The following is a 25,691-nucleotide window of genomic DNA, read 5'->3' on the forward strand; positions in this document are numbered from 1 at the left end:
TTTGGCTGCTGTGATTGCGGTGTTGGAGCGGCAGGGGAATGCTTCGATCCATTTAGTGAATTGATCCACCATCACTAGGGCATGCTGAAAATTGCCTTGCGCCTGTGGAAGTGGCCCAATGAAGTCTATCTGGAAGTGAGTCCATGGCCCTTGAGGTGGGGGTGCGCTTTGAAGCAAAGTTCGGTTAGTGCAGGCACGGTAGGCATCCTGCCACGTATTGGTTGATTGTTTCCCTCATGGAAGACCACCAAGCTGTGGATGCTACCTTATAGAAGGTTACCAGGGCCGAATAGTGCCCTGCTGTGGGGTGGGAGTGAAAGAGGGAGAGCAGTTTCTGACCCACCTCTGGTGGAACACACACCACCGGGCAGGTGTTTGGCTTTCTTTTGAACATCAGCAACTGCTCATCTGAATCAGGGGGCAGTGGCTAGTATGGTATTGGGAGCCCAGGCTGTTGGTTGAGGAAGGGGTCTGCCTTCCTCGTGCCAAGCGCTTCCAGCAACATATGACAAGTATTGCTGCTGCAGGGATTTTAAATCGAGGTGATCTGTTGGGGACGCCTTGCTAACAGCATATATCCTCTATCACCCCATCAATCACAGCGTCCTTGGCTGCTCTGTCTGCTCTGGAATTTCCCTCACTGTGTGGACCCCTTTTCTAAGGGCTGGTACCTTTCCTATGAAGCAGGGCTGGGATCACTGTTTAAGGTATGACCAGAGCAGACATAACCAGGGTCCATGGACCAGGGCCTTACTGTCTATCTTTCGATAGTCATTTTTTTGGTATGAGGCAAGGAGAGCATGGTGTTTATAGCATAGATACTATCGGATCAAATATTCACGGGTCTATCTGAGGTTTCCTTCGCAGCAGTTAGAAGTGCGACAATTTCTACATATTGTGAAGACTGTTGCATCTTTGCTGGATGATCCTTTCTGGCAATACCACAGCATACCCAGTGTGAGGGGATCCTTCAATGTGATAGGAGGACCCATCGATATAGACATCTGGGGCACCCTGTATCGGCTCTTTCTGCACAGGATGGGTCTCAAAGTTAATCAGGGGTAAAGGACATTCATGCGGGCTCCCCTCATAGATCAGAAATTGTGGCAGCAATGTGGTGGGTTTGGAAATGGTATCAATGTCTCTGTCCATAAATTCCAATGTCCATTTGCTGAGGCGCTGCGAGGAAATTAGCGAATCTCCAGATTTCATCAGTAGTTTCAGAGATGAGTGTCCGCTGTGCAGGATTGTAGCCTGTAACCCAGTAATAAAGGTAAATTGATGTACCGACCAAAAGATGGCCAGTAGGTGGCGCTCTCATGCAGTATACGTCTTTTCTGCCCCCTGCAGGATTCGGGATGCATGTGCAATGGGCTGTAATCGATCAGCTCGCATATCGCACAGAACTGCAGTGAGGCTTTGTTCTGTGGCCCCGACCTCCAAATGGAAGGGCTGCATGGGATCAGGAGGGATCAGACATGCGGCCTGTATCACTGCAGTTTTTAATTTAGCCGCAGACTGGGTGTGAGCATCAGTCCATGCCGGGTGTATGTCATCACCCTGCAGTTCTATTAGATCATACAGGGGCTTTGCACACTCTGAACAGCCTGGGATAAAGTTCCTTTGGTACCCCACCAAACCCAAGAATGATCGTAGGGCTGTTTTGGAAGTGGGTAATGGCAGTCGCTATATTATCTCCACCTTGTGAGTGTCGGGGGATGATCCCTCTGGAGAAATGGACACTCCTAGAAAGGTGACCCGTTCTTTTACTAATTGAGCCTTACGGGGATTCACCTTTAGTCCCACCTGAGCCAACAATGTCAAAACTTCGTGCAAAAAGGGACAGATGCTCCTCCATGCTGTCGGTTGCCAGCAGTAGGTCGTCTACGTACTGCAGCAAGCAGGTAGGGCGGGGAAAGTCTTTTAAAATTGCAGCCATTCTTTTGTGGAATATCGTGGGAGCATTGTGGAACCCCTGAGGCAGGCATGTCCAGGTGTTGCTCTGGTCCTCAAATGTGAACCAAATTTGTACTGGTCTTCCCCCTTAACAGGTATCCCAGAATCCATTGGATGGTCGAGAAGTACTTGGAACTAGCAGGAATTTGAGATAATATGGTGGGAGTTTCTCTTACTACTGGTGAGCAGGCTGGTGTTACAGAATTTAACTTTCTGTAATCAGTAGTCACTCGCCAGCTGCTAACAAGCTTTTTAACCGGTCATTAGTAATGGGGAACATGAAGATGGCAGAAAATCTAAACAAGTATTTTGTATCAGCTTTTACGGTAGAGGACACTAACAATATTCCAACAGTGGATAGTCAAGGGGCTATGGGGTGGGGGGGGGAGGAACTTAACACAATCACTAAGGAGGTGGTGCTCAGTAAGATAATGGGACTAAAGGCAGATAAATCCCCTGGACGTGATGGCTTGCATCCTAGGGTCTTAAGAGAAATAGCGGCAGGGATTGTGGATGCATTGGTTGTAATTTACCAAAATTCCCTGCATTCTGGGGAGGTTCCAGCAGATTGGAAAACTGCAAATGTAACGCCCCTATTTAAAAAAGGAGGCACACAAAAAGCAGGAAACTATTGACCAGTTAGCCTAACATCTGTGGTTGGGAAAATGTTGGAGTCCATTATTAAAGAAACAGTAGCAGGACATTTGGAAAAGCAAAATTTGGTCAGGCAAAGTCAGCATGGATTTATGAAGGGGAAGTCATGTTTAACAAATTTGCTGGAATTCTTTGAGGATGTAACGAACAGGGTGGATAAAGGGGAACCAGTGGATGTGGTGTATTCGGACTTCCAGAAGGTGCCACACAATAAGTTACTGCACAAGATAAAAGTTCACGGGGTTGGGGGTAATATATTAGCATGGATAGAAGATTGGCTGACAAACAGAAAACAGAGAGTCGGGATAAATGGTTCATTCTCTGGTTGGCAATCAGTAATGAGTGGGGTGCCGCAGGGATCAGTGCTGGGACCCCAACTATTTACAATCTATATTAACGACTTCGAAGAAGGGTCTGAATGTAACGTAGCCAAGTTTGCTAACGATACAAAGATGGGAGGAAGGGTAATGTGTGAGGAGGACATAGAACCTGCAGGAGGACATAGACAGGCTAAGTGAGTGGGCAAGAATTTGGCAGATGGATTATAATGTTGGAAAGTGTGAGGTCATGCATTTTGGCAGAAAAAATCAAAGAGCAAGTTATTATTTAAATGGAGAAAGATTGCAAAGTGCTGCAGTACAGTGGGAGCTGGGGGTACTTGTGCATAAACACGAAAGGATAGTATGCAGGTACAGCAAGTGATCAGGAAGGCCAATGGAATCTTAGCCTTTATTGCAAAAGGGATGGAGTATAAAAGCGGGGAAGTCTTGTTACAGCTGTACAGGGTATTGGTGAGGCCACACCTGGAATACTGCGTCATTTTTCAACATTCTATAGACTCTAGATCAGTTCCTATGGATTGGAGGGTAGCTAATATAACCCCACTTTTTAAAAAAGGAGGGAGAGAGAAAACACGGAATTATAGACCAGTTAGCCTGACATCGGTAGTGGGGACAAAGTTGGAATCGATTATTAAAGATGTAATAGCAGTGGATTTGGAAAGCAGTGACCAGATCGGTCCAAATCAGCATGGATTTATGAAAGGGAAATCATGCTTGACAAATCTAGAACTTTTTGAGGATGTAACTAGTAGAGTGGACAAGGGAGAACTAGTGGATACACCAGCGGTGTATTTGGACTCTCAAAAGGCTTTTGACAAGGTCCCACATAAGAGATTTGTGTGCAAAATTAAAGCACATAGTATTGGGGGTAATGTATTGACATGATAGAGAACTGGTTGGCAAACAGGAAGCTAAGAGTAGGAATAAACGCGTCCTTTTCAGAATGGCAGGCAGGGACTAGTGAGGTACCGCAAGGTTCAGTGCTGGACTACAGCTATTTACAATATACATTAATGATTTTGACGAAGGAATTGAATGTAATATCTCCAAGTTTGCAGATGACACTAAGCTGGGTGGCAGTGTGAGCTGTGAGGAGGATGCTAAGATGCTGCAGGGTGACTTGGACAGATTAGGTGAATGGGGTAATGCATGGCAGATGCAATATAATGTAGATAAATGTGAGGTTATTGACTTTGGGGGCAAAAACAGGAAGGCAGAATATTATCTGAATGGTGACAGATTAGGAAAAGGGGGAGGTGCAACGAGACCTGGGTGCCGTGGTACATCAGTCATTGAAAGTTGGCATGCAGGTACAGGAGGCGGTGAAGAAGGCAAATGGCATGTTGGCCTTCATAGCGAGAGGATTTGGGTATAGGAGCAGGGAGGTCTTACTGCAGTTGTACAGAGCCTTGGTGAGGCCACACCTTGAATATTGTTTTCAGTTTTGGTCTCCTAATCTGAGGAAAGACATTCTTGCTATTGAGGGAGCAGCAGACTGATTCCCAGGATGGCAGGACTGACATATGAAGAACGCCTGGATCGACTCGGCTTACATTCACTGGAATTTAGAAGAATGAGAGGGGATCTCATAGAAACATATAAAATTGAACAGGTTAGATGCAGGAAGAATGTTCCCGATGTTGGGGAAGTCCAGAACCAGGGGTCACAGTCTAAGGATAGGAGTAAGTCATTTAGGACCGAGATGAGGAGAAACTTCTTCACTCAGAGAATTGTGAACCTGTGGAGTTCTCTACCACAGAAAATTGTTGAGGCCAGTTCCTTAAATATATTCAAAGGGAAGTTAGATGTGACCCTTACTCTAAAGGGATCAAGGGGTATGGAGAGAAAGCAGGAATGGGGTACTGAAGTTGCATGGTCATCCATGATCATATTGAATGGTGGTGCAGGCTTGAAGGGCCGAATGGTCTACACCTGCACCTATTTTCTATGTTTTGGTTTCCGTATTTACGAAAGGATATACTTGCTGTGGAGGCAGTTCAGAGAAGGTTCACTTGGTTGATCCTGGGGATGAGTGGGTCGACTTATGATGAAAGGTTGAGTAGGTTGGGCCCTACTCATTGGAATTCAGAAGAATGAGAGGTGATCTTAGAGAAATGTATAAGATTATGAGGGGGCTTGATGAGGTGGATGCAGAGAGGATGTTTCCACTGGTGGGGGAGATTAGAACGAGAGGGCATGATCTTAGGATAAGAGGCCGCCCATTTAGAACTGAGATGAGAAGAAATTTCTTCTCTGAGGGTTGTGAATCTGGAATTCGCTGCCTCAGAGAGCTGTGGAAGCAGGGACATTAAATAAATTGAAGAAAGAAATAGATAGTTTCTTGAACGATAAGGGGTTATGGGGAGCGGGCAGGGAACTGGAGCTGAATCCATGATCAGATCAGCCATGATCTTATTGAATGGCGGAGCAGGCTCGAGGGGTCTTATGGCCTGCTTGCTCCTATTATGTTCTTATGTGGGTGAATTGGTCATGAAAGTGTCTATCCTACGAACACCCTGCTCGACTAGGGATTTTATGGTGTCTCGGATGTAAGGGTGACTCTCCCTCGGGATGGGGTACTGTTTAGTGAATGAGTGGGGGGGTCCCTCAATAGATTCCTCGCCTGCCATTTTTCCAGTCATGCTTGCATGTGGCAAACACCGCTAGGTGTTCCTGAATTAGTTTTGCACAGCTTCATTTTCGCTCCCCGGAAGGTCATACTCAGATGGCTTTTTAATAGCAAAAACCGAATGAGCATCTGAAATTTCTATCACTCCTGCCTTATCCCTCAATCCCATCAAACACAGTCCCGATTATAATCTATCACCGCGCCATACTGATCTAACATATCAGTCCCTACAATTCCCCTTCCGTTGGGGGTGATCATCAGCATCAGCGATGGGACCTTACAGGTGAGGCCTCCCAACTGAATTTCTGTGACCTTCCCTGCATACGCGGTGGTTGTATCACCGTTAAACCCTTTAAGGGTCATACAACTCTTGTCCGCCGCCACATGGCGTTTAGGGTATGGGGTGTGGATGATGCTAACGGCTGAGCCAGTATCGATAAGCATAAACTGCTGCCTGCCCCCTTTTAAGACAACCAGGACTACTGGTCTCCCACTACCATCACGTCGGAACCCTACTTCCAACCAATCTTTGGGGGCCGAACCCTGTCATAGGGTCGATCCTTGAATGGGGGTCTCTAATGAGTGTGCATTGGCGATTGTGTGCACCAGTAAATGGGTTTGTATGAGGGTTGTCAACTGGTCCAATCGTTGATCTATCCCAGAGGGCTTGGATTCGTCCTTCTTTAGAAGGGTTACTAACTGAGCCAATTGTTGTTCCATCCCAGCGGGTTTGGGTTCATCCCTCGGGAGGTATCTATGCGTTGCATCATGGTTCGGTGCCGGTCTGGGTCTGCTGGAATATTTTGCTGAGTGGCCTACCTTCTTACAATTAAAGCACTGTGCCTTAAAGGGGTTGTTTCGAGATCCCTCCACCATTGACACTGGTTTATTTGCAGTGGGTGGTGAGTTCCCCTTTAACTGGTCTTTTACCATCTCCCAGGCTATTTGAGCATTGGTCTTTATAATCTGTCCACTGATTGGTGGGCCTCATGGCTATGCCCAGGGTGGTTTTAACTAAAGAGTGGAGTTGGGTCAGCAACATCGATTTAAATTGTTCCTCATTCTTTCCTACTGTAGCATTTGTGGGTGCCTGGTTCTGGGTGCATTGATAGATATCGTGCAGGCGATTACTGAAGGCTCTAGGGGTCGCTTCCGAACGCTGCTTGGTCTGATTAAGCAGAGCCACTAAGTTCAAGTTTTGGATCCCTAAATGGTTTAGGATCTTGGTCATGAGTGCATTGGCCACTGTGCCAGGCTGGAGGACTGAATCTGGCAGATTATCTTTTAGGGAAGTGGAACAGGCCAAGAGGAGGACTCGGGTTAAGTCTCTCTCTCCCAACTCTGGGTGACCCCTCCTGAAATTTTCACACCTCCTATTAACTTCCAGTGGGTCGTCCCCATCATTAATGGACCCCAACTTGTGGCTACACGCCGTGGCAACAGCACCAGATATGGGCCATGAGTCGGTAGGGTTACTGGTGATGTGACCATGCGTATTACGTCGGAAAGAAGTGGTTACTACGGCTACGATTGGCTCTTGTGTCTTCAAGGTATCCCATCCTACGCCACCACCCTGGGTATTATACTGACTGCCTTCCTCTTCCCAATCTTCTCCTCCTTATCCCCTTCTGCTGTCTCTGTTATGGCCCCCTGTGTTACTGCGGATGCCAGGACCTGCTGCTCCCCTAACTTACTCGTTAGCCTCGCTACTTCTAGTTGGCACTGGGAGTGACCTGCCTCTCTATGTGGCTTCTTAATTACTTCCCTTAATGCTCTCCTAGCATCTTCTATCTCTTTCTGGAGCCCCAAGTTTTCCAATATATATTTTTGTAACTCTAATTTGTTTTCATTTGCTTCAACGATGGCTGCTGTGGCATTTAAATTTGAGAGACTTTGTTGTTGTAACAACGAAGCTACCTGTTCAGCCGCTCTTTCTAATTGCCTAATACTGTGGTTTAATTGACCAATTTCTTGTCTTAAATGCTGTATTTCTCCCTCTTTTAACTGCTTCACAAGTTGGAGGCCTTCTTCCTTTTGTTGTTTTATACCTTGAAACTCTTTTTCTTTTAGTTGAATCTCTTTTACTTGCAATTCTTTGAAATCCTTTATCTTTTTTGCTCTTTGTTCTTTCACATTCTGAATCTCTTTTACTTGTAGTTCTTTTAAATCTTCGATCACTTTGGCGTCCTGCCTCAATAATTCCTCATCTCTCCAGGCACAATAAAATGTGCTGAATGCCAAGAGACCGTTTGCCTGTTTTGGCCTTAGTTCTCCTTGATATACTTTCTCCTGGATAAATGCCACGAGCTCCCCAAAAGACACATGTTGGCCCTTATGGAAGTACGGTGCCTGTGCCTGTAACTTTTCTGTGTCCGTTATGGATACCGTTTTGGATAACTTCTCCTGATAAACTGTCTCAACAGTTCTTTTTGTTGGCTTTCTGTTCATGACCGATCCCTTCATCCTGTGTCTTTTGAATTCAACTACTAGTGGTTCCCCACTTAAACACCTCCAACTGTCGAGACGACTACTCCTTAAGACATAACTCTCCCGATCCGTTTAACCGTTTATAGTTTAAACTTCACAACATAGGTTAGAATCACAACTCCCGAAATTTCCAATTTTTCAAAAGAATCATCAAAAGCTGTCTGGCCAGATCCCGGACGAGCCCCAATTTGTAAGATTTCTAAATCTCTGGCATTAAATTGACAGCAAGACTGATTCTTTTAAAACAATTTGGAATAGTTTATTAAACATACACACATGTACATCTATCAGCAGTCGTCAGCTATCCTACAGATCTACTTAGTTACAACAGATACAATGTTACAATAAAAACGTTATACTTCCCTCTGGCAAAGCACATGGCCTGCTTCTTTGTCTGCCGAGAGAGGTCCTGCTTATGCCATGTGCTAAGGAGAAGAGAGAGCAATCTTTGGCTTGAATTTTTATATCTCTTAAGGCCATTGTTTCTCAGGAAGCCTTAGGATTGGATCTTGGTTCCAGGGCTGTTCCTGATTGGCTTCTCCTCATACATGTGTCTGTTTGGAGGGCCGGCGCCACATCTTTTCTAGTTTGGTGAGTTTCAAAGCCATGGAGACATGAACTTGGGGAAGCCATCCATTTTGTTTCAACACTGCAGCCTTTCCGTATAATCTACACTTTTAACATTTATATATATATACAGAATCAATTTTGTCATTACTAAACACTTTTATTCTTACAGTGGGTCTGGAGTCACATATAGGCCAGACCAGGTAAGGGTGGCAGATTTCCTTCCCTAAAGAACATTAGTGAACCAGATGGGTTTTTATGACAATCTGGTAGTTTCATGGTCACCATTACTGATACTAGCTTTTTATTCCAGATTTATTTAATTAACAGACTTTAAATTTCCCCAGCTGTTCCTGTGATTTGAACTCATGTCTCTGGATCATTAATCCAGGCCTCTGGATTACTAGTCCAGTAACATAACCACTATGCTACCATACCCACTATTAAATACATGCACGCATTATAAAGCTATAATTTATAGTTTGCTTAACTAAAATTTCCAGCCTATCAAACACTTTTACAAATGTGTGTGGAGTAATATCATTGGTCCTGAATTTGCAGTCAGCGACGAGACAAGGACATTCTCTGCTGGCCCTGAAGAAAGCTTCGCACAAAGATCTTGCGATCTCTGTGTCGAGGTTCGGATTTTCAGACGCGTAATTCAAATCAGCGGTGTATAGTGGGGATCAACATAAGAACATAAGAATTAGGAACAGGAGTAGGCCATCTAGCCCCTCGAGCCTGCTTCGCCATTCAATAAGATCATGGCTGATCTGGCCGTGGACTCAGCTCCACTTACCCGCCTGCTCCCCGTAACCCTTAATTCCCTTATTGGTTAAAAATCTATCTATCTGTGATTTGAATACATTCAATGAGCTAGCCTCAACTGCTTCCTTGGGCAGAAAATTCCACAGATTCACAACCCTCTGGGAGAAGAAATTCCTTCTCAACTCGGTTTTAAATTGTCTCCCCCCGTATTTTGAGGCTGTGCCCCCGAGTTCGAGTCTCCCCGACCAGTGGAAACAACCTCTCTGCCTCCATCTTGTCTATCCCTTTCATTAATTTAAATGTTTCTATAAGATCACCCCTCATCCTTCTGAACTCCAACGAGTAAAGACCCAGTCTACTCAATCTATCATCATAAGGTAACCCCCTCATCTCCGGAATCAGCTTAGTGAATCGTCTCTGTACCCCCTCCAAAGCTAGTATATCCTTCCTTAAGTAAGGTGACCAAAACTGCACGCAGTACTCCAGGTGCGGCCTCACCAATACCCTATACAGTTGCAACAGGACCTCCCTGCTTTTGTACTCCATCCCTCTCGCAATGAAGGTCAACATTGCATTCGCCTTCCTGATTACCTGCTGCACCTGCACACTAACTTTTTGGGATTCATGCACAAGGACCCCCAGGTCCCTCTGCACCGCAGCATGTTGTAATTTCTCCCCATTCAAATAATATTCCCTTTTACTTTTTTTTCCAAGGTGGATGACCTCACATTTTCCGACATTGTCTTCCATCTGCCAAACCTTAGCCCATTCGCTTAACCTATCTAAATCTCTTTGCAGCCTCTCTGTGTCCTCTACACGACCCGCTTTCCCACTAATCTTTGTGTCATCTGCAAATTTTGTTACACTACACTCTGTCCCCTCTTCCAGGTCATCTGTGTATATTGTAAACAGTTGTGGTCCCAGCACCGATCCCTGTGGCACACTTCTAACCACCGATTTCCGATCACCGAAAAGGACCCATTTATCCCGACTCTCTGCTTTCTGTTTGCCAGCCAATTCTCTATCCATGCTAATACATTTCCTCTGACTCCGCGTACCTTTATCTTCTGCAGTAACCTTTTGTGTGGCATCTTATCGAATAACTTTTGAAAATCTAAATATACCACATCCATCGGTACACCTCTATCCACCACGCTCATTATATCCTCAAGGAATTCCAGTAAATTAGTTAAATATAATTTCCCCTTCATGAATCCATGTTGCGTCTGCTTGATTGCACTATTCCTATCTAGATGTCCTGCTATTTCTTCCTTAATGATAGCTTCAAGCATTTTCCCCACTACAGATGTTAAACTAACAGGCCTATAGTTACCTGCCTTTTGTTTGCCCCCTTTTTTAAACAGAGGCGTTACATTGCTTTCCAGTCCGCTGGTACCTCCCCAGAGTCCAGAGATTGCGCTGCTGTGACACCAATTAGCTGTCTAAGCAGCCAATCAAAACACAGAATTCTCAGACATTGAACAAGGAAGTGGGTAAACTCATAAAATTCAAAAATTTTATAAATGTTAGAGAGAGCAAAACAAAGACTGGGGCTCTCGCATGGGGAAAAAACAAACCTGAAATAAAGATGAACAAACTTTAAACATTTTTTTAAAGTTTCTTAAAAATGTTAATTTTTATTAAAATGGATAAATTTGACACTGCACAAAATTAAACTGAATTTTTCAGAGCCATAACTGTTGTTCAGCAGTGAATACACTGTTAAAACTCCAGTTACATCTTATCCCTTTCCACTAGAGAGGGTATAGAGATTTACGAGGATGTTGCCTGGACTGGAGAATTTTAGCTATGAGGAAAGATTGGATAGGTTGGGGTTGTTTTCTTTGAAACAGAGGAGGCTAAGGGGTAACCTAATTGAGGTGTATAAAATTATGAGAGGGCTCGATGCCGAGATAGAGTGGATAGGAAGGACCTATTTCTCTTAGCAGAGGGGCCAATAACCAAGTCATTGGCAGGAGGTTTAGAGGGGATTTGAGGATAATTTTTTTTGGGGGGGTGGGGGGAGTGGGGGTCCGGAAATCACCGCCTGAAAGGGTGGTAGAGGCAGAAACCCTAATAGCATTTAAAAAGTACTTGGATATGCACTTGAAGTGTCGTAACCTAAAAGGCTACGGACCAAGAGCTGGAAAGTGTGATTAGGCTGGATAGCTCTTTGTTGGCCGGTGCGGACACAATGGACCGAAATGGCCTCCTTCCTTGCTGTAAATTTCTATGATTCATTGAGTCTAGTGGGAAATTTAACAGGGTAATTACTGCAAAAGATCCGAAGTTATTATCAGTTTCCCTGATTTGAAAGATTTCACCGAGTGCCGGCTTTGGGGAACGGGGGGTGGGGGTGCACAGCGCAACCTGTGGAGGAGCAGTGAATGACAGACTGCAACTTCAGGATTTCCGTGTTAGGCTGCACATGCACATCCTGAAGTTGCGGTCAGTTTCATAGGCGGAATGACATTGAACGTTGCCGGTTCACCATCATCCGGACCGCAAATTCCTGGCCAATATGATAGTATTGCACTTGACAGGGATAACCACAGCTGATAAGACTATTGATATACATGAATGGCCTGATGGCTGAGCTGCTGAAGAAGCCATAACTCAGTACTAGGCTCTGCCTTCAAAAATTTACAATCGAATGCCCCATATCATCCATTTTCCTTGTATTTTCTGGTGCTGCTCTCTCAGTAGTGACAGTGGAAAATTTACCATGCCAATAAATGCCTTTAAGTCATTGAAAATCGTATTGCTTTTCAGACAATGTTCTTGTCTGTTCTCTTCCTTCAGATGAGTCACCTAAGAATTACAAACTTTCTTCCTCCTTCCCTCTATCCATTAAAAACAGAACATCCAAAGGTAAATGTCTAGCTGATTTTTGCTGTGCTGTGGCCATCAGTTCCCAAATCATTGGTTTCAACACAGCTGGTGGCAACCTGAGGGCAAAACTTCCCAGATTCGTTAAGGCTGGCTGTGGCTGAAAGGACGACCCAGTAAAATACAACACATGGTGCATTGACGCTGTTGAAGTAATACTTGCTTATATTAAATAACATTATTCAACTTGTTCACACACAAACTGATTATTTTCTGCTAACAGTAGAAAAGGGCCCACAGATATAAATCCCTTATTTTGTGTCAATGGTGGAACATTTTTGCAAATTGAACATACTAACAGCCTTTAAACCTAGAAAATTACAACCAGCTATGATAAAATACAGTAGTTACTCATGAGCACCACTGAGAACATCATGCTTCTGAATCTACATCAATAAAACATGGATAACAATTGGTACAGAGTATCCTGCTGGAAAGAATCCTGTGTTCTATGCCTGTATAGGATCTTTTATTAATAATCCAAACATGCACTATTTTTGCAATTATCCTTTTCACTGTTGGCTTGATTGAAAAACTGGCGAATGCATCTCTAGAGGCTGGAGAATCATAAACTGCCTTCAGAAGATTATTCTGAGTTGCTATGTCACAGAAAATGTGAAGTCATCTTTTGTGACATTCATGCTTGTAATTAAGTACTGGTATTAATGGTGAGGTTACATATATCTTCATTCAAGATAATTGACCAATAAAATCCAGTGACTGCAGCACAATCCTTGATTTCATACTGCATGAGCCTTGATTCATGCAATACAATTGTTCCTTTCACTGTTTCCATTAATTTTGAAAACTGCACCTAAAGAGAGCAAATGCAGAAAAAAATATGAGGTTGATTTCGACAAAATAGTGGATCAGCTTTTCTTTAGTATAGAACTTTTAGTAATGTTCTTGTTATATGGTTCTGTTACTGAAATTGAAGAATAAGCTCCCTCAGTGCTTACGAAGTAAAGGTATTATGTAACTGAGCCATACTGACCAAAAGTTCCTAGGTTTAACTTCCAGTCCATGCTGAATTACTTGCTCATGGATAGATGGCAGTTGTTTTCAGCACTCCTATGCTACAGAGGGGAAAATCAGCCAATGTTCCTGCTGCTGATCATTTTCCAGTGCCTCATGCTGCATGTAGACATCAGGTGAGAATAGGTTTGGATATGGCTGTGTTACTCCACCACGGTTACATAGCCTTCCAACACTTGCTTTGTAGGCTCACATGTAAAGAATGGCTACTTGGGTGAGATACCAGAGGTAAGCTAGTGCTGTTGGGGAGGAGTTAAACTAATATGGCAGGGGGATGGGAACCAATGCAGGGAGACAGAGGGAAACAAAATGAAGACAGAAAGGAGATGAGTAAAAGTGGAGGGCAGAGAAACCTAAGGCAAAAAACAAAAAGGGCCACTTTGCAGCAAAATTCTAAAGGGTCAAAATGTGTTAAAAAGGCAAACCTGAAGGCTCTGTGCCTCAATGCGAGGAGTATTCGGAATAAGGTGGACGAATTAACTGTGCAGATAGCAGTTAACGGATACGATGTGGTTGGCATCACGGAGACATGGCTCCAAGGTGACCAAGGCTGGGAACTAACATACAAGGATATTCAGCATTTAGGAAGGATAGGCAGAAAAGAAAAGGAGGCGGGGTGGCATTGCTGCTTAAAGAGGAAATTAATGCAATTGTAAGGAAAGACATTAGCTTGGATGATGTGAAATCGGTATGGGTGGTGCTACGGAATACGAAAGGGCAGAAAACGCTAGTGGGAGTTGTGTACAGATCTCCAAACAGTAGTAGTGATGTTCGGGAGGGCATCAAACAGGAAATTAGGGGTGCATGCAATAAAGGTGCAGCAGTTATCATGGGTGACTTTAATATGCATATAGATTGGGCTAACCAAACTGGAAACAATACAGTGGAGGGGGATTTCCTAATAGGGATGGTTTTCTCGACCAATATGTCGAGAAGGCCATCAAGGGGGGAGGCTATCTTAGACTGGGTGTTGTGTAATGAGAGAGAATTAATTAGCAATCTTGTTGTGCGAGGCCCCTTGGGGAAGAGTGACCATAATATGGTGGAATTCTACATTAGGATGGAGAATGAAACAGTTAATTCAGAGACCATGGTCCAGAACTTAAAGAAGGGTATCTTTGAAGGTATGAGGCGTGAATTGGCTAGGATAGATTGGCGAATGATACTTAAGGGGTTGACAGTGGATGGGCAATGGCAGACATTTAGAGACCGCATGGATGAAATACAACAATTGTACATCCCTGTCTGTCGTAAAAATTAAAAAGGGAAGGTGGCTCAACCGTGGCTATCAAGGGAAATCAGGGATAGCATTAAAGCCAAGGAAGTGGCATACAAATTGGCCAGAAATAGCAGCGAACCCGGGGACTGGGAGAAATTTAGAACTCAGCAGAGGAGGACAAAGGGTTTTATTAGGGCAGGGAAAATAGAGTACGAGAGGAAGCTTGCAGGGAACATTAAAATGGACTGCAAAAGCTTCTATAGATATGTAAAGAAAAAAAGGTTAGTAAAGACAAACGTAGGTCCCCTGCAGTCAGAATCAGGGGAAGTCATAACTGGGAACAAAGAAATGGCAGACCAATTGAACAAGTACTTTGATTCAGTATTCACTAAGGAGGACACAAACAACCTTCCGGATATAAAAGGGGTCAGAGGGTCCAGTAAGAAGGAGGAACTGAGGGAAATCCTTATTAGTCGGGAAATTATGTTGGGGAAATTGATGGGATTGAAGGCCGATAAATCCCCAGGGCCTGATGGACTGCATCCCAGAGTACTTAAGGAGGTGGCCTTGGAAATAGCGGATGCATTGACAGTGATTTTCTAATATCCCATAGACTCTGGATCAGTTCCTATGGAATGGAGGGTAGCCAATGTAACCCAACTTTTTAAAAAAATGAGGGAGAGAGAAAACAGGGAATTATAGACCGGTCAGCCTGACATCGGTAGTGGGTAAAATGATGCAATCAATTATTAAGGATGTCATAGCAGGGCATTTGGAAAGAGGTGACATGATAGGTCCAAGTCAGCATGGATTTGTGAAAGGGAAATCATGCTTGACAAATCTTCTGGAATTTTTTGAGGATGTTTCCAGCAGAGTGGACAAGGGGGAACCAGTTGATGTGGTGTATTTGGACTTTCAGAAGGCTTTCGACAAGGTCCCACACAAGAGATTAATGTGCAAAGTTAAAGCACATGGGATTGGGGGTAGTGTGCTGACGTGGATTGAGAATTGGTTGGCAGACAGGAAGCAAAGAATAGGAGTAAATGGGTACTTTTCAGAATGGCAGGCAGTGACTAGCAAGGTTCAGTGCTGGGACCCCCAGCTGTTTACACTGTACATTAATGATTTAGACGAGGGGATTAAATGTAGTATCTCCAAAATTTGCAGATGACACTAAGTTGGCTGGCAGTGTGAGCTGCGAGGAGGATGCTATGAGGCTGCAGAGTGACTTGGATATGTTAGGTGAGTGGGCAAATGCATGGCAGATGAAGTATAATGTGGATAAATGTGAGGTTATCCACTTTGGTGGTAAAAACAGAGAGACGGACTATGATCTGAATGGTGACAGATTAGGAAAAGGAGAGGTGCAACGAGACCTGGGTGTCATGGTACATCAGTCATTGAAGGTTGGCATGCAGGTACAGCAGGCGGTTAAGAAAGCAAATAGCATGTTGGCCTTCATAGCGAGGGGATTTAAGTACAGGGGCAGGGAGATATTACTACAGTTGTACAGGGCCTTGGTGAGGCCACACCTCTGGAGTATTGTGTATAGTTTTGGTCTCCTAACTTGAGGAAGGACATTCTTGCTATTGAGGGAGTGCAGCGAAGGTTCACCAAACTGATTCCCGCGATGGTGGGACTGACATATCAAGAAAGACTGGATTAACTGGGCTTGTATTCACTGGAGTTCAGAAGAATGAGAGGGGACCTCATAGAAACGTTTAAAATTCTGATGGGTTTAGACAGGTTAGATGCAGGAAGAATGTTCCCAATGTTGGAACAGTCCAGAACCAGGGGTCACAGTCGAAGGATAAGGGGTAAGCCATTTAGGACCGAGATGAGGAGAAACTTCTTCACCCAGAGAGTGGTGGACCTGTGGAATTCTCTACCACAGAAAGTTGTTGAGGCCAATTCACTAAATATATTCAAAAAGGAGTTAGATGTAGTCCTCACTACTAGGGGGGATCAAGGGGTATGGCGAGAAAACAGGAATGGGGTACTGAAGTTGCATGTTCAGCCATGAACTCATTGAATGGCGGTGCAGGCTCAAAGGGCCGAAATATGTTTCACCTGGTGCCTGTCAATCTCTATGCTAGCATGTCATCATGCCTTTGAATAGGAGGGTAACAAAAGAAATAGCATTTCTTGCAATGCATGTGGCATGTAATATAAAGTACTTCTAAACCTTTTAAAACATGAATTTTTCAAACTGAAGTCCATAAAAAAAATTGTATTTTTGTCCATTTCTCAGTAAAGTTATGCATTTTCTGTCTTTGTTGACATATTAGCAGTGCTGTATCTTCCTTGCTGCAATGCTTCATCTCACCCTTAGCAAGCTCCCTGCTGGAGTGGAGCTAAATTATAGAACAGATGGGAATCTGTTCAACCTCCGCCGCCTCCAGGCCAGATCCAAGGTCGTCCCATCCTCTCATTGATGACGCTTGCGTCTATGCAAACTCTGATGCCGAAATCCAAGCCATCATCAACACCTTCACCGAGGCGTACGAGAGCATGGATCTTGCGCTAAACATCTGTAAGACAAAGGTCCTCTACCAACCTGACCCCACCACACAGCACTGACGTCCGGTTATCAAAATCCACGATGCGGCCTTGGACAATGTGGACCATTTTCCATACCTCAGGAGCCTACTATCAGCAAGAGCAGACATTGACGACGAGGTCCAGCACCGCCTTCAGTGCGCCAGTGCAGTCTTCAGTCGCCTGAGGAAGAGCGTGTTTGAAGACCAGGGCCTCAAATCCAGCACCAAGCTTATGGTCTACAGGGCTGCAGTGATACCCGCCCTCCTATATGGCTCAGAGACATGGACCAAATACAGCAGACACCTCAAAATGCTGGAGAAGCACCACAAATGCTGCCTCTGCAAGATCCTGCAAATCCATTTGCAGGATATACGCACCAACGTCAGTGTTCTAGCTCAGGATAACATCACCAGCGTCGAAGCATTGGCTACGCTCGATTAGCTCCGTAGGGCGGGCCTCATCGTCCGCATGCCTGACACGAGACTCCTAAAGCAAGCGCTCTACACGGAGCTTCGACATGGCAAGCGAGCCTCAGGTGGACAGAGGAAACGCTTCAAAGACACCCTCAAAGCCTCCTTGATGAAGTGCAACATCCCCACCGATTCCTGGGAATCCCTGGCCCACGACTGTCAAAAGTGGAGGAAGAGCATTCGGGAGGGCGCTGAGCACCTAGAGTCTCATCACCTGAGAACAAGCAGAAACCAAGCGTAGACAGCGGAAGGAGCATGCGTCAACCCAGGCTCCCCACCCACCCTTTCCTTCAATCACTTTCTGCCCCACCTGTGACAGAGACTGTCGGTCCCGTATTGGACTCTTCAGTCACCTGAGAACTCACTTTTAAAGTGGAAGCAAGTCATCCTCGACTCAGAGAGACTGCCTATGATGATGATATGATGTATCTACTGCTGTATACTAATACAAATGTTTTATGCATCGATAGCGCTGGTTTCTTTTAGGTTAGAGGTTAGAATGCAGTTCCCTTGGAGTGTATCAACATTTTCTGAGCTTCCCACACACGTGGCAAAGTTTCAAAACTGCCGTTATAAAGCAAAATCAACTTTTATGTAAACTGTTTGAAAGTTTATGTCGAAAACTATCATCAGTTTCAGTGATATTCTGTATACTGTAGTGAACAGATTTTGTGGCTCCTTATAAAGGTACATTATATTGGGCCTGAAATTCCAACCTCGCCGGGTGTGTACGAAGTGCACAAGGAGCCGGCAAGGCCTCGCAAAAGCCGGGTTTTGGGGCGAGATGCGCATGCGCCGAAAACCAGCTTTTCCGATCTGTCAAGATTTCTCTTGACAGATCCTCCGCATCCCTGGGAGAAGGACATTCGTGCGGGAGAGATTGGGCTATTTGCCCATCTCTTGCCCAGTGAATGTCCTTCAAACTTTTATACCTGGTAAAAGCTGGCATATAGCTTACTTTTGCCAGCGTAACACATATAAAAAATTAAATTTAATCATACATTTTTATGTTCAAAGCCCTGTCCATTTCGGTAAGTTTATTTTAAACTCTATTAAAACACATTTTTAAAAAATTCCAAAAAACATTTTTTCTAAAAATTGTAAAAAGTGAGGTTTTTAAAAATTTTGTTATGTTATCTTTCTTGTTTTAGAGGTTATTCTCATTGTTTTTACGAGTTCCCAATACTATCAGAGTTCCCATTATTATCAATGAGAATACTACCGAGTGATTGGTGGTCCAGGCCCACATGATTTCAGCATTTTCGTACGTACGGGGAAGTCATCTCCCTGTAAGCTGCACATCGAATGAAGGCCTCTGACTGGAATCGAAGGTGCCTCCGTGACCGGCAGGTATTTTCGCAAAATTTTTTCGGGTCGGAGGCAGTCGTCCAAAGGAAGCCTCCGACCGGAATTTCCCCCCCCCCCATTCATTCGTTTGAAGATTTTCTGTCTCAAACATTTTTTTGTAAACCAATTTAACGGTCACCTGCTTTTAAAACAAACTCAAGGAAATTCCTGGTAAGATTGTCACTTATGCTCCCTAGATTTTTATTTCCCTTGAAATAATATTGTCAGTTAAATATATTATAGGATAATGTATTTCAAGTGAGTATATTGTCCATAAAAATTGTGATAATACAGTTATGCTCCTAATATTTGTTACTTGCTGTGTAGGATTTAACTTCTAAAATTCAATGATTTCTGAGGTTTCAGGTTTGGATATTAACACACAAAATCTGTGCACATCATACCACATCCAATTTTTCACCTTTTAACTGCATATACTGGCCTCTCTTTGCCATTCTGCTTTCTCCAACCAGCAACGTGGAGCAGTCTGGGTGACTGATGTCTCCATCAATCATTAATGCTGGTTTGTAATTGATTGACATGAAGTATAATTTATGAAGGACAGGGCTGTTTCATCTTAACCACTCTTCATCCATTATAATGCTTTATCCATCAGTCAGTTGATGACTACTGACAACCTTTTCTGAGGGCAGATGATTTAGAATATTGTTCTAAAGTGGTAGAGCAGGTTAGAACATTAATACTTTACTTTGTGGACTGGAGTTTGAATCCATCCCAGACTTGTGCGATGAAAGTTCCTTCTCAGGCTGCAGTTAGAGTCTAACTAAAATAAATGTTATGTTGCAATCCAGTTCTTAGTTGACATGAGTTCATGCGACGGAACTGTTCATAAATCACTGTTAAATTAACAGTTTCATTCAGAAGCTTCTAGGATGGCAGTGTGGGAAATGGAAATGTTAGAATAGTGCAATGGGAAGTGCACTTCTCTGGTTTTGATAGATAGAAGGAGTATGATGTAGCTCATGCTGTTGATGTTTTGCGAGACTGACACCGAGTGCCAAAATCATTCTAATCAGCTGCGCTGATGTGCATTATCCACCCATCTAAAGTAAACCATGAAATATCATTGAGGACTGTGTTCAGAGTTGTAATCTATTCTGGATTCTATGGGCCCAATTTTGGCCATGACTTGCTCCAAATTTTTTGGAGTAAGTTGGTTTTTCTGGCGTAAGTTTAAAAAATGCCATTTTCCCCAATCAACTTGCTCCAGAGTAACTGTTAGGTACGATTTATTTTCGTTCAGGTCTTTTTTTCAAAAGGGGGCATTCCCAGCCACTTACGGCAGTTTTGGCCATTTAGGCAATTCTGGCCAGCGAAACGTTACTCCAAATCCACTTAGGCCAGCGTATGTGGCCAACTCTGAAAAACCCTGCGGGCAGTTAAGAAATCGGTGCAGGTAAGTAAGTATGGACCTGCATCCAAGCACCAAGCACCAAACATTGCAAATAAAAGTTGAAATAACTCAATAAAAATAAAGAATTCCGGTAAACAATGGAATAACAAATAAATAATAGTAATAAATCCTACCTTTAATTGAACTCAGCCGGGGAAGGCAGCGGGCCGGCCTGTATGGGAGGCCATTCGGCCTGGGAAAGGGGCGGCCGGCAAAGATGCATCGGGAGGCTGAAGGGAAGGGAAGGGCGGGGGGGAGGGGCTGGGCTGACTGGGCTCGGCAGAAACACGGCAAAGTATCGGGAGGCTGAAGGGGGGACGACTCAATTCTCTGATACAAAACAGAAAACCTGCTGGATCTGATAAACAATAAGCTGCAATGTTGCTTTTTGATTCTGTCTGGGGGGACGGGGAGGACGGGGGTGGCGTGGGAGCAACGATTGTTGTTGTGCTTACTGATTATTTACCTAACTTCTCCACTAACGGCAGCCCGATTCTACAGCGAATGCGCGGTCAGTTGAAACTGCAGCTGTCTCACTCACCCACTGACCTGATTCTACTGCGCATGTGTGATCACGGCAAATCCCAATCCTACTGCGTACGTCCAGCATCCCGGCACTGTATCCAGCGCAGGATGCTGGCTCTGCCCACAGACCCAGTCGCCTCGCCAAGCCAGCTGCTCGAAGACCCGGGACAGCGGCCAAAATCGTCCTGAAGATTTTTGGCACACTTCCACGCGTGGAAAACTGTCGCACCTCTGGTAAGTAAGCCAGAAATCTCGAGTGGCCAAAATTGAGCCCAAAGTAACTTGAGCTTTTCCTGTGTCCAATAGCGTGCGCACTTTGGCTGCCACTGCGGACCCGAGCCATTCAATACCTTTCCCATTTTCCCCCTCTTTCCTTTTCTCTTTATCCCTCCATGACCATTCTCTCCTGTTGTCATGCCTCCTTTCATCTCTCCTCTCTCGGTTACTCTGCTCTCCCAAATCCCTACCCCGATCTTTCATTACTCTTCGACCTTCCTACTCTCCTACTGCCATCCGAGGCTTGATTTCCTCCTAGATAAGCCGACAGCTTCCTGTGTGCCTCTTCGTATCCTACAAAGGGCCCATCGAAGCACCCGTCGCTACCTCCTTTCGAGCAGCAACCCCAACTATCCCATCCTACTCTCTCGCCGACCTTGCTGCCCGGCGCTCCCACTGGGGCTAATCTTGCTAATCTCTTCCCCATCCAACTCAGCCCCCGCCCCCTCCCCCACAGCGCTGACCCTGTGGACACTGGCAGTGAGGCCCCCGTCACCGATTCTCCGCATCTCCCTCCAGAATGTCTGTTCGCTTGCGAACAAGGCCCTTGCAATCCATGAGGTTATCATAGATGATTGCATCGACAACATGGCCCTGATGGAAACTTGGTTGAGGGGTGATGACACCTTACCCTTAAATAAAGCCTCCCCGCCTGGCTATAGCTTCCACCACTTGCCCTACTCAGACCGCCGTGGTGGTGGTGTGGTTCTCATCAGCAAACCACACCTTGGTCTGTCCCCCTACTCCTCTGGTACTTTCTCCTCCTTTGAGTATCTTGCCTTACTCGTGACCTAACTAAAGCAGTCGAGGATGAGTTTGGGCAGTCGAGAGGCCGACAAAAGGCCCAGTGTGTGCGTCGGAGGCGGCGGCAGTCGAAGGAGTTTGGGCAGTCGAGAGGCCGACAAAAGGCCCGCGGGTGCGTCGGAGGTGGCGGCAGTCGAGGATGAGTTTGGGCAGTCGAGAGGCCTACAAAAGGTCCAGCGGGTGCGTCGGAAGTGGCGGCAGTCGAGGATGAGTTTGGGCAGTCGAGAGGCCTACAAAAGGTCCAGCGGGTGCGTCGGAAGTGGCGGCAGTCGAGGATGAGTTTGGGCAGTCGAGAGGCCTACAAAAGGTCCAGCGGGTGCGTCGGAAGTGGCGGCAGTCGAGGATGAGTTTGGGCAGTCGAGAGGCCTACAAAAGGTCCAGCGGGTGCGTCGGAGGTGGCGGCAGTCGAGGATGAGTTCGGGCAGTCGAGAGGCCTACCGGTGCAGCTGCAGCGGGGTGAGAAGGCAAAAAGAAGTAGAAAGAAATTGAAAGGTGATGTCACAGCCAAAGGGGTAAATGATTGGCTGGTGATTGGTGAGTAGTTTTTCTTTTTTCTTTTCTTTATTAGTAAGTAACCTTTATAGCATTGTTGTTGCCAACTTAAGTTTATCTAAGGTTAAGTCATGGCAGCACAGCTCGGACACGTGTTATGCTCCTCCTGTACTATGTGGGAAGTCAGGAATGCTTCCGGTGTCCCTGACGACTACGTGTGCGGGAAGTGTATCTGCCTCCAGCTCCTGATGGACCGCATTGCGGCACTGGAGCTGCGGGTGGATGAACTCTGGAGCATCCACGATGCTGAGAATGACATGAATAGCACGTTTAGCGAGTTGGTCTTACCGCAGGAAAAGGGTACACAGCCAGATAGTAAATGGGTAACCAGCAGGAAGAGCAGTGCAGGGGTCCCCTGCGGTCATCCCCCTGCAAAACAGATACACCGCTTTGGGTACTGTTGGGGGGGATGACTCATCAGGGGTGAGCAGCAACAGCCAAGTTCATGGCACCGTGGGTGGCTCTGCTGCACAGGAGGGCAGGAAAAAGAATGGGAGAGCTATAGTGATAACGGATTCGATTGTAAGGGGAATACATAGGCGTTTCTGCGGCCGCAACTGAGACTCCAGGATGGTATGTTGCCTCCCTGGTGCAAGGGTCAAGGATGTCTCGGAGCGGGTGCAGGACATTCTGAAAAGGGAGGGTGAACAGCCAGCTGTCGTGGTGCATATAGGTACCAACAATATAGGTAAAAAACGGGATGAGGTCCTATGAGACAAATTTAGGGAGCTAGGAGCTAAATTAAAAAATAGGACCTCAAAAGTAGTAATCTCAGGATTGCTACCAGTGCCACGTGCGAGTCAGAGTAGGAATTGCAGGATAGCTCAGATGAATACGTGGCTTGAGGAGTGGTGCAAAAGGGAGGGATTCAAATTCCTGGGGCATTGGAACCGGTTCTCGGGGAGGTGCGACCAGTACAAACCGGATGGTCTGCACCTGGGCAGGACCGGAACCAATGTCCTAGGGGGGAGTGTTTGCTAATGCTGTTGGGGAGGAGTTAAGCTAACATGGCAGGGGGATGGGAACCGATGCAGGGAGACAGAGGGAGATAAAATGGAGGCAGAAGCAAAAGATAGAAAGGAAAATAGTAAAAGTGGAGGGCAGAGAAACCCAAGGCAAAAACCAAAAAGGGCCACATACAGAAAAATTCTAAAGGAGCAAAGTGTGTTTAAAAAGACAATCCTGAAGGCTCTGTGCCTCAACGCGAGGAGTATTTGGAATAAGGTGGACGGATTAACTGCACAGATAGTAGTTCACAGATATGATGTAATTGGCATCACGGAGACATGGCTCCAGGGTGACCAAGGCTGTGAACTCAACATCCAGGGGTATTCAACATTTAGGAAGAATAGGGCAGAGAGGAAAAGGAGGCGGGGTGGCATTGATGGTTAAAGAGGAAATTTGCGGATGACACTAAGTTGGGTGGCAGTGTGAGCTGCGAGGAGGATGCTCTGAGGCTGCAGAGCGACTTGGATAGGTTAGGTGAGTGGGCAAATGCATGGCAGATGAAGTATAATGTGGATAAATGTGAGGTTATCCACTTTGGTGGTAAAAACAGAGAGACAGACTATTATCTGAATGGCGACAGATTAGGAAAAGGGGAGGTGCAACGAGACCTGGGTGTCATGGTACATCAGTCATTGAAGGTTGGCATGCAGGTACAGCAGGCGGTTAAGAAAGCAAATGGCATGTTGGCCTTCATAGCGAGGGGATTTGAGTACAGGGGCAGGGAGGTGTTGCTACAGTTGTACAGGGCCTTGGTGAGGCCACACCTGGAGTATTGTGTACAGTTTTGGTCTCCTAACCTGAGGAAGGACATTCTTGCTATTGAGGGAGTGCAGCGAAGGTTCACCAGACTGATTCCTGGGATGGCGGGACTGACCTATCAAGAAAGACTGGATCAACTGGGCTTGTATTCACTGGAGTTCAGAAGAATGAGAGGGGACCTCATAGAAACGTTTAAAATTCTGACGGGGTTAGACAGGTTAGATGCAGGAAGAATGTTCCCAATGTTGGGGAAGTCCAGAACCAGGAGACACAGTCTAAGGATAAGGGGTAAGCCATTTAGGACCGAGATGAGGAGGAATTTCTTCACCCAGAGAGTGGTAAACCTGTGGAATTCTCTACCACAGAAAGTTGTTGAGGCCAATTCACTAAATATATTCAAAAAGGAGTTAGATGAAGTCCTTACGACTAGGGGAATCAAGAGGTATGGTGAGAAAGCAGGAATGGGATACTGAAGTTGCATGTTCAGCCATGAACTCATTGAATGGCGGTGCAGGCTAGAAGGGCCGAATGGCCTACTCCTGCACCTATTTTCTATGTTTCTATGAATGCAATAGTAAGGAGGGACATTAGTCTGGGTGATGTGGAATCGGTATGGGTGGAGCTGCGGAATACCAAAGGGCAGAAAACGCTAGTGGGAGTTGTGTACAGACCACCAAACAGTAGTGGTGAGGTTGGGGACAGCATCAAACAAGAAATAAGGGATGTGTGCAATAAAGGTACAGCAGTTATCATGGGCGACTTTAATCTACATATTGATTGCGCTAACCAAACTGGTCGCAATGCGATGGAGGAGGATTTCCTGGAGTGTATTAGGGATGGTTTTCTAGACCAATATGTTCAGGAACCAACTAGAGAGCTGGCCATCCTAGACTGGGTGATGTGTAAAGAGAAGGGACTAATTAGCAATCTTATTGTGCGAGGCCCCTTGGGGAAGAGTGACCATAATATGGTAGAATTCTTTATTAAGATGGAGAGTGACACAGTTAATTCGGAAACTAGGGTCCTGAACTTAAGGAAAGGTAACTTCGACGGTATGAGGAGTGAATTGACTAGAATAGACTGGCAAAGGATACTTAAAGGGTTGACGGTGGATAAGCAATGGCAAACATTTAAAGATCACATGGATGAACTTCAGCAATTGTACATCCCTGTCTGGAGTAAAAATAGAACGGGGAAGGTGGCTCAACCATGGCTAACAAGGGAAATTAAGGATAGTGTTAAAGCCAAGGAAGAGGCATATAAATTGGCTAGAAAAAGCAACAAACCTGAGGACTGGGAGAAATTTAGAATTCAACAGAAGGAGAATCAAGGGTTTAATTAAGAAGGGGAAGATAGAGTACGAGAGGAAACTTGCAGGGAACATAAAAACTGACTGCAAAAGCTTCTATAAATATGTGAAGAGAAAAAGATTAGTAAAGACAAATGTAGG

General features: G+C 45.3%; 1 protein-coding gene across 8 annotated transcripts in view; it reads left to right on the forward strand.

Annotated features, from left to right (window-relative positions):
* fryl (furry homolog, like) overlaps window positions 1-25,691 on the forward strand; it is a 693,453-nt gene that overhangs the window by 243,375 nt on the left and 424,387 nt on the right. The window lies entirely within an intron of this gene.

Source organism: Pristiophorus japonicus, chromosome 2 (genome assembly GCF_044704955.1).
Source record: "Pristiophorus japonicus isolate sPriJap1 chromosome 2, sPriJap1.hap1, whole genome shotgun sequence".
Lineage (NCBI taxonomy): Eukaryota > Metazoa > Chordata > Chondrichthyes > Pristiophoridae > Pristiophorus > Pristiophorus japonicus.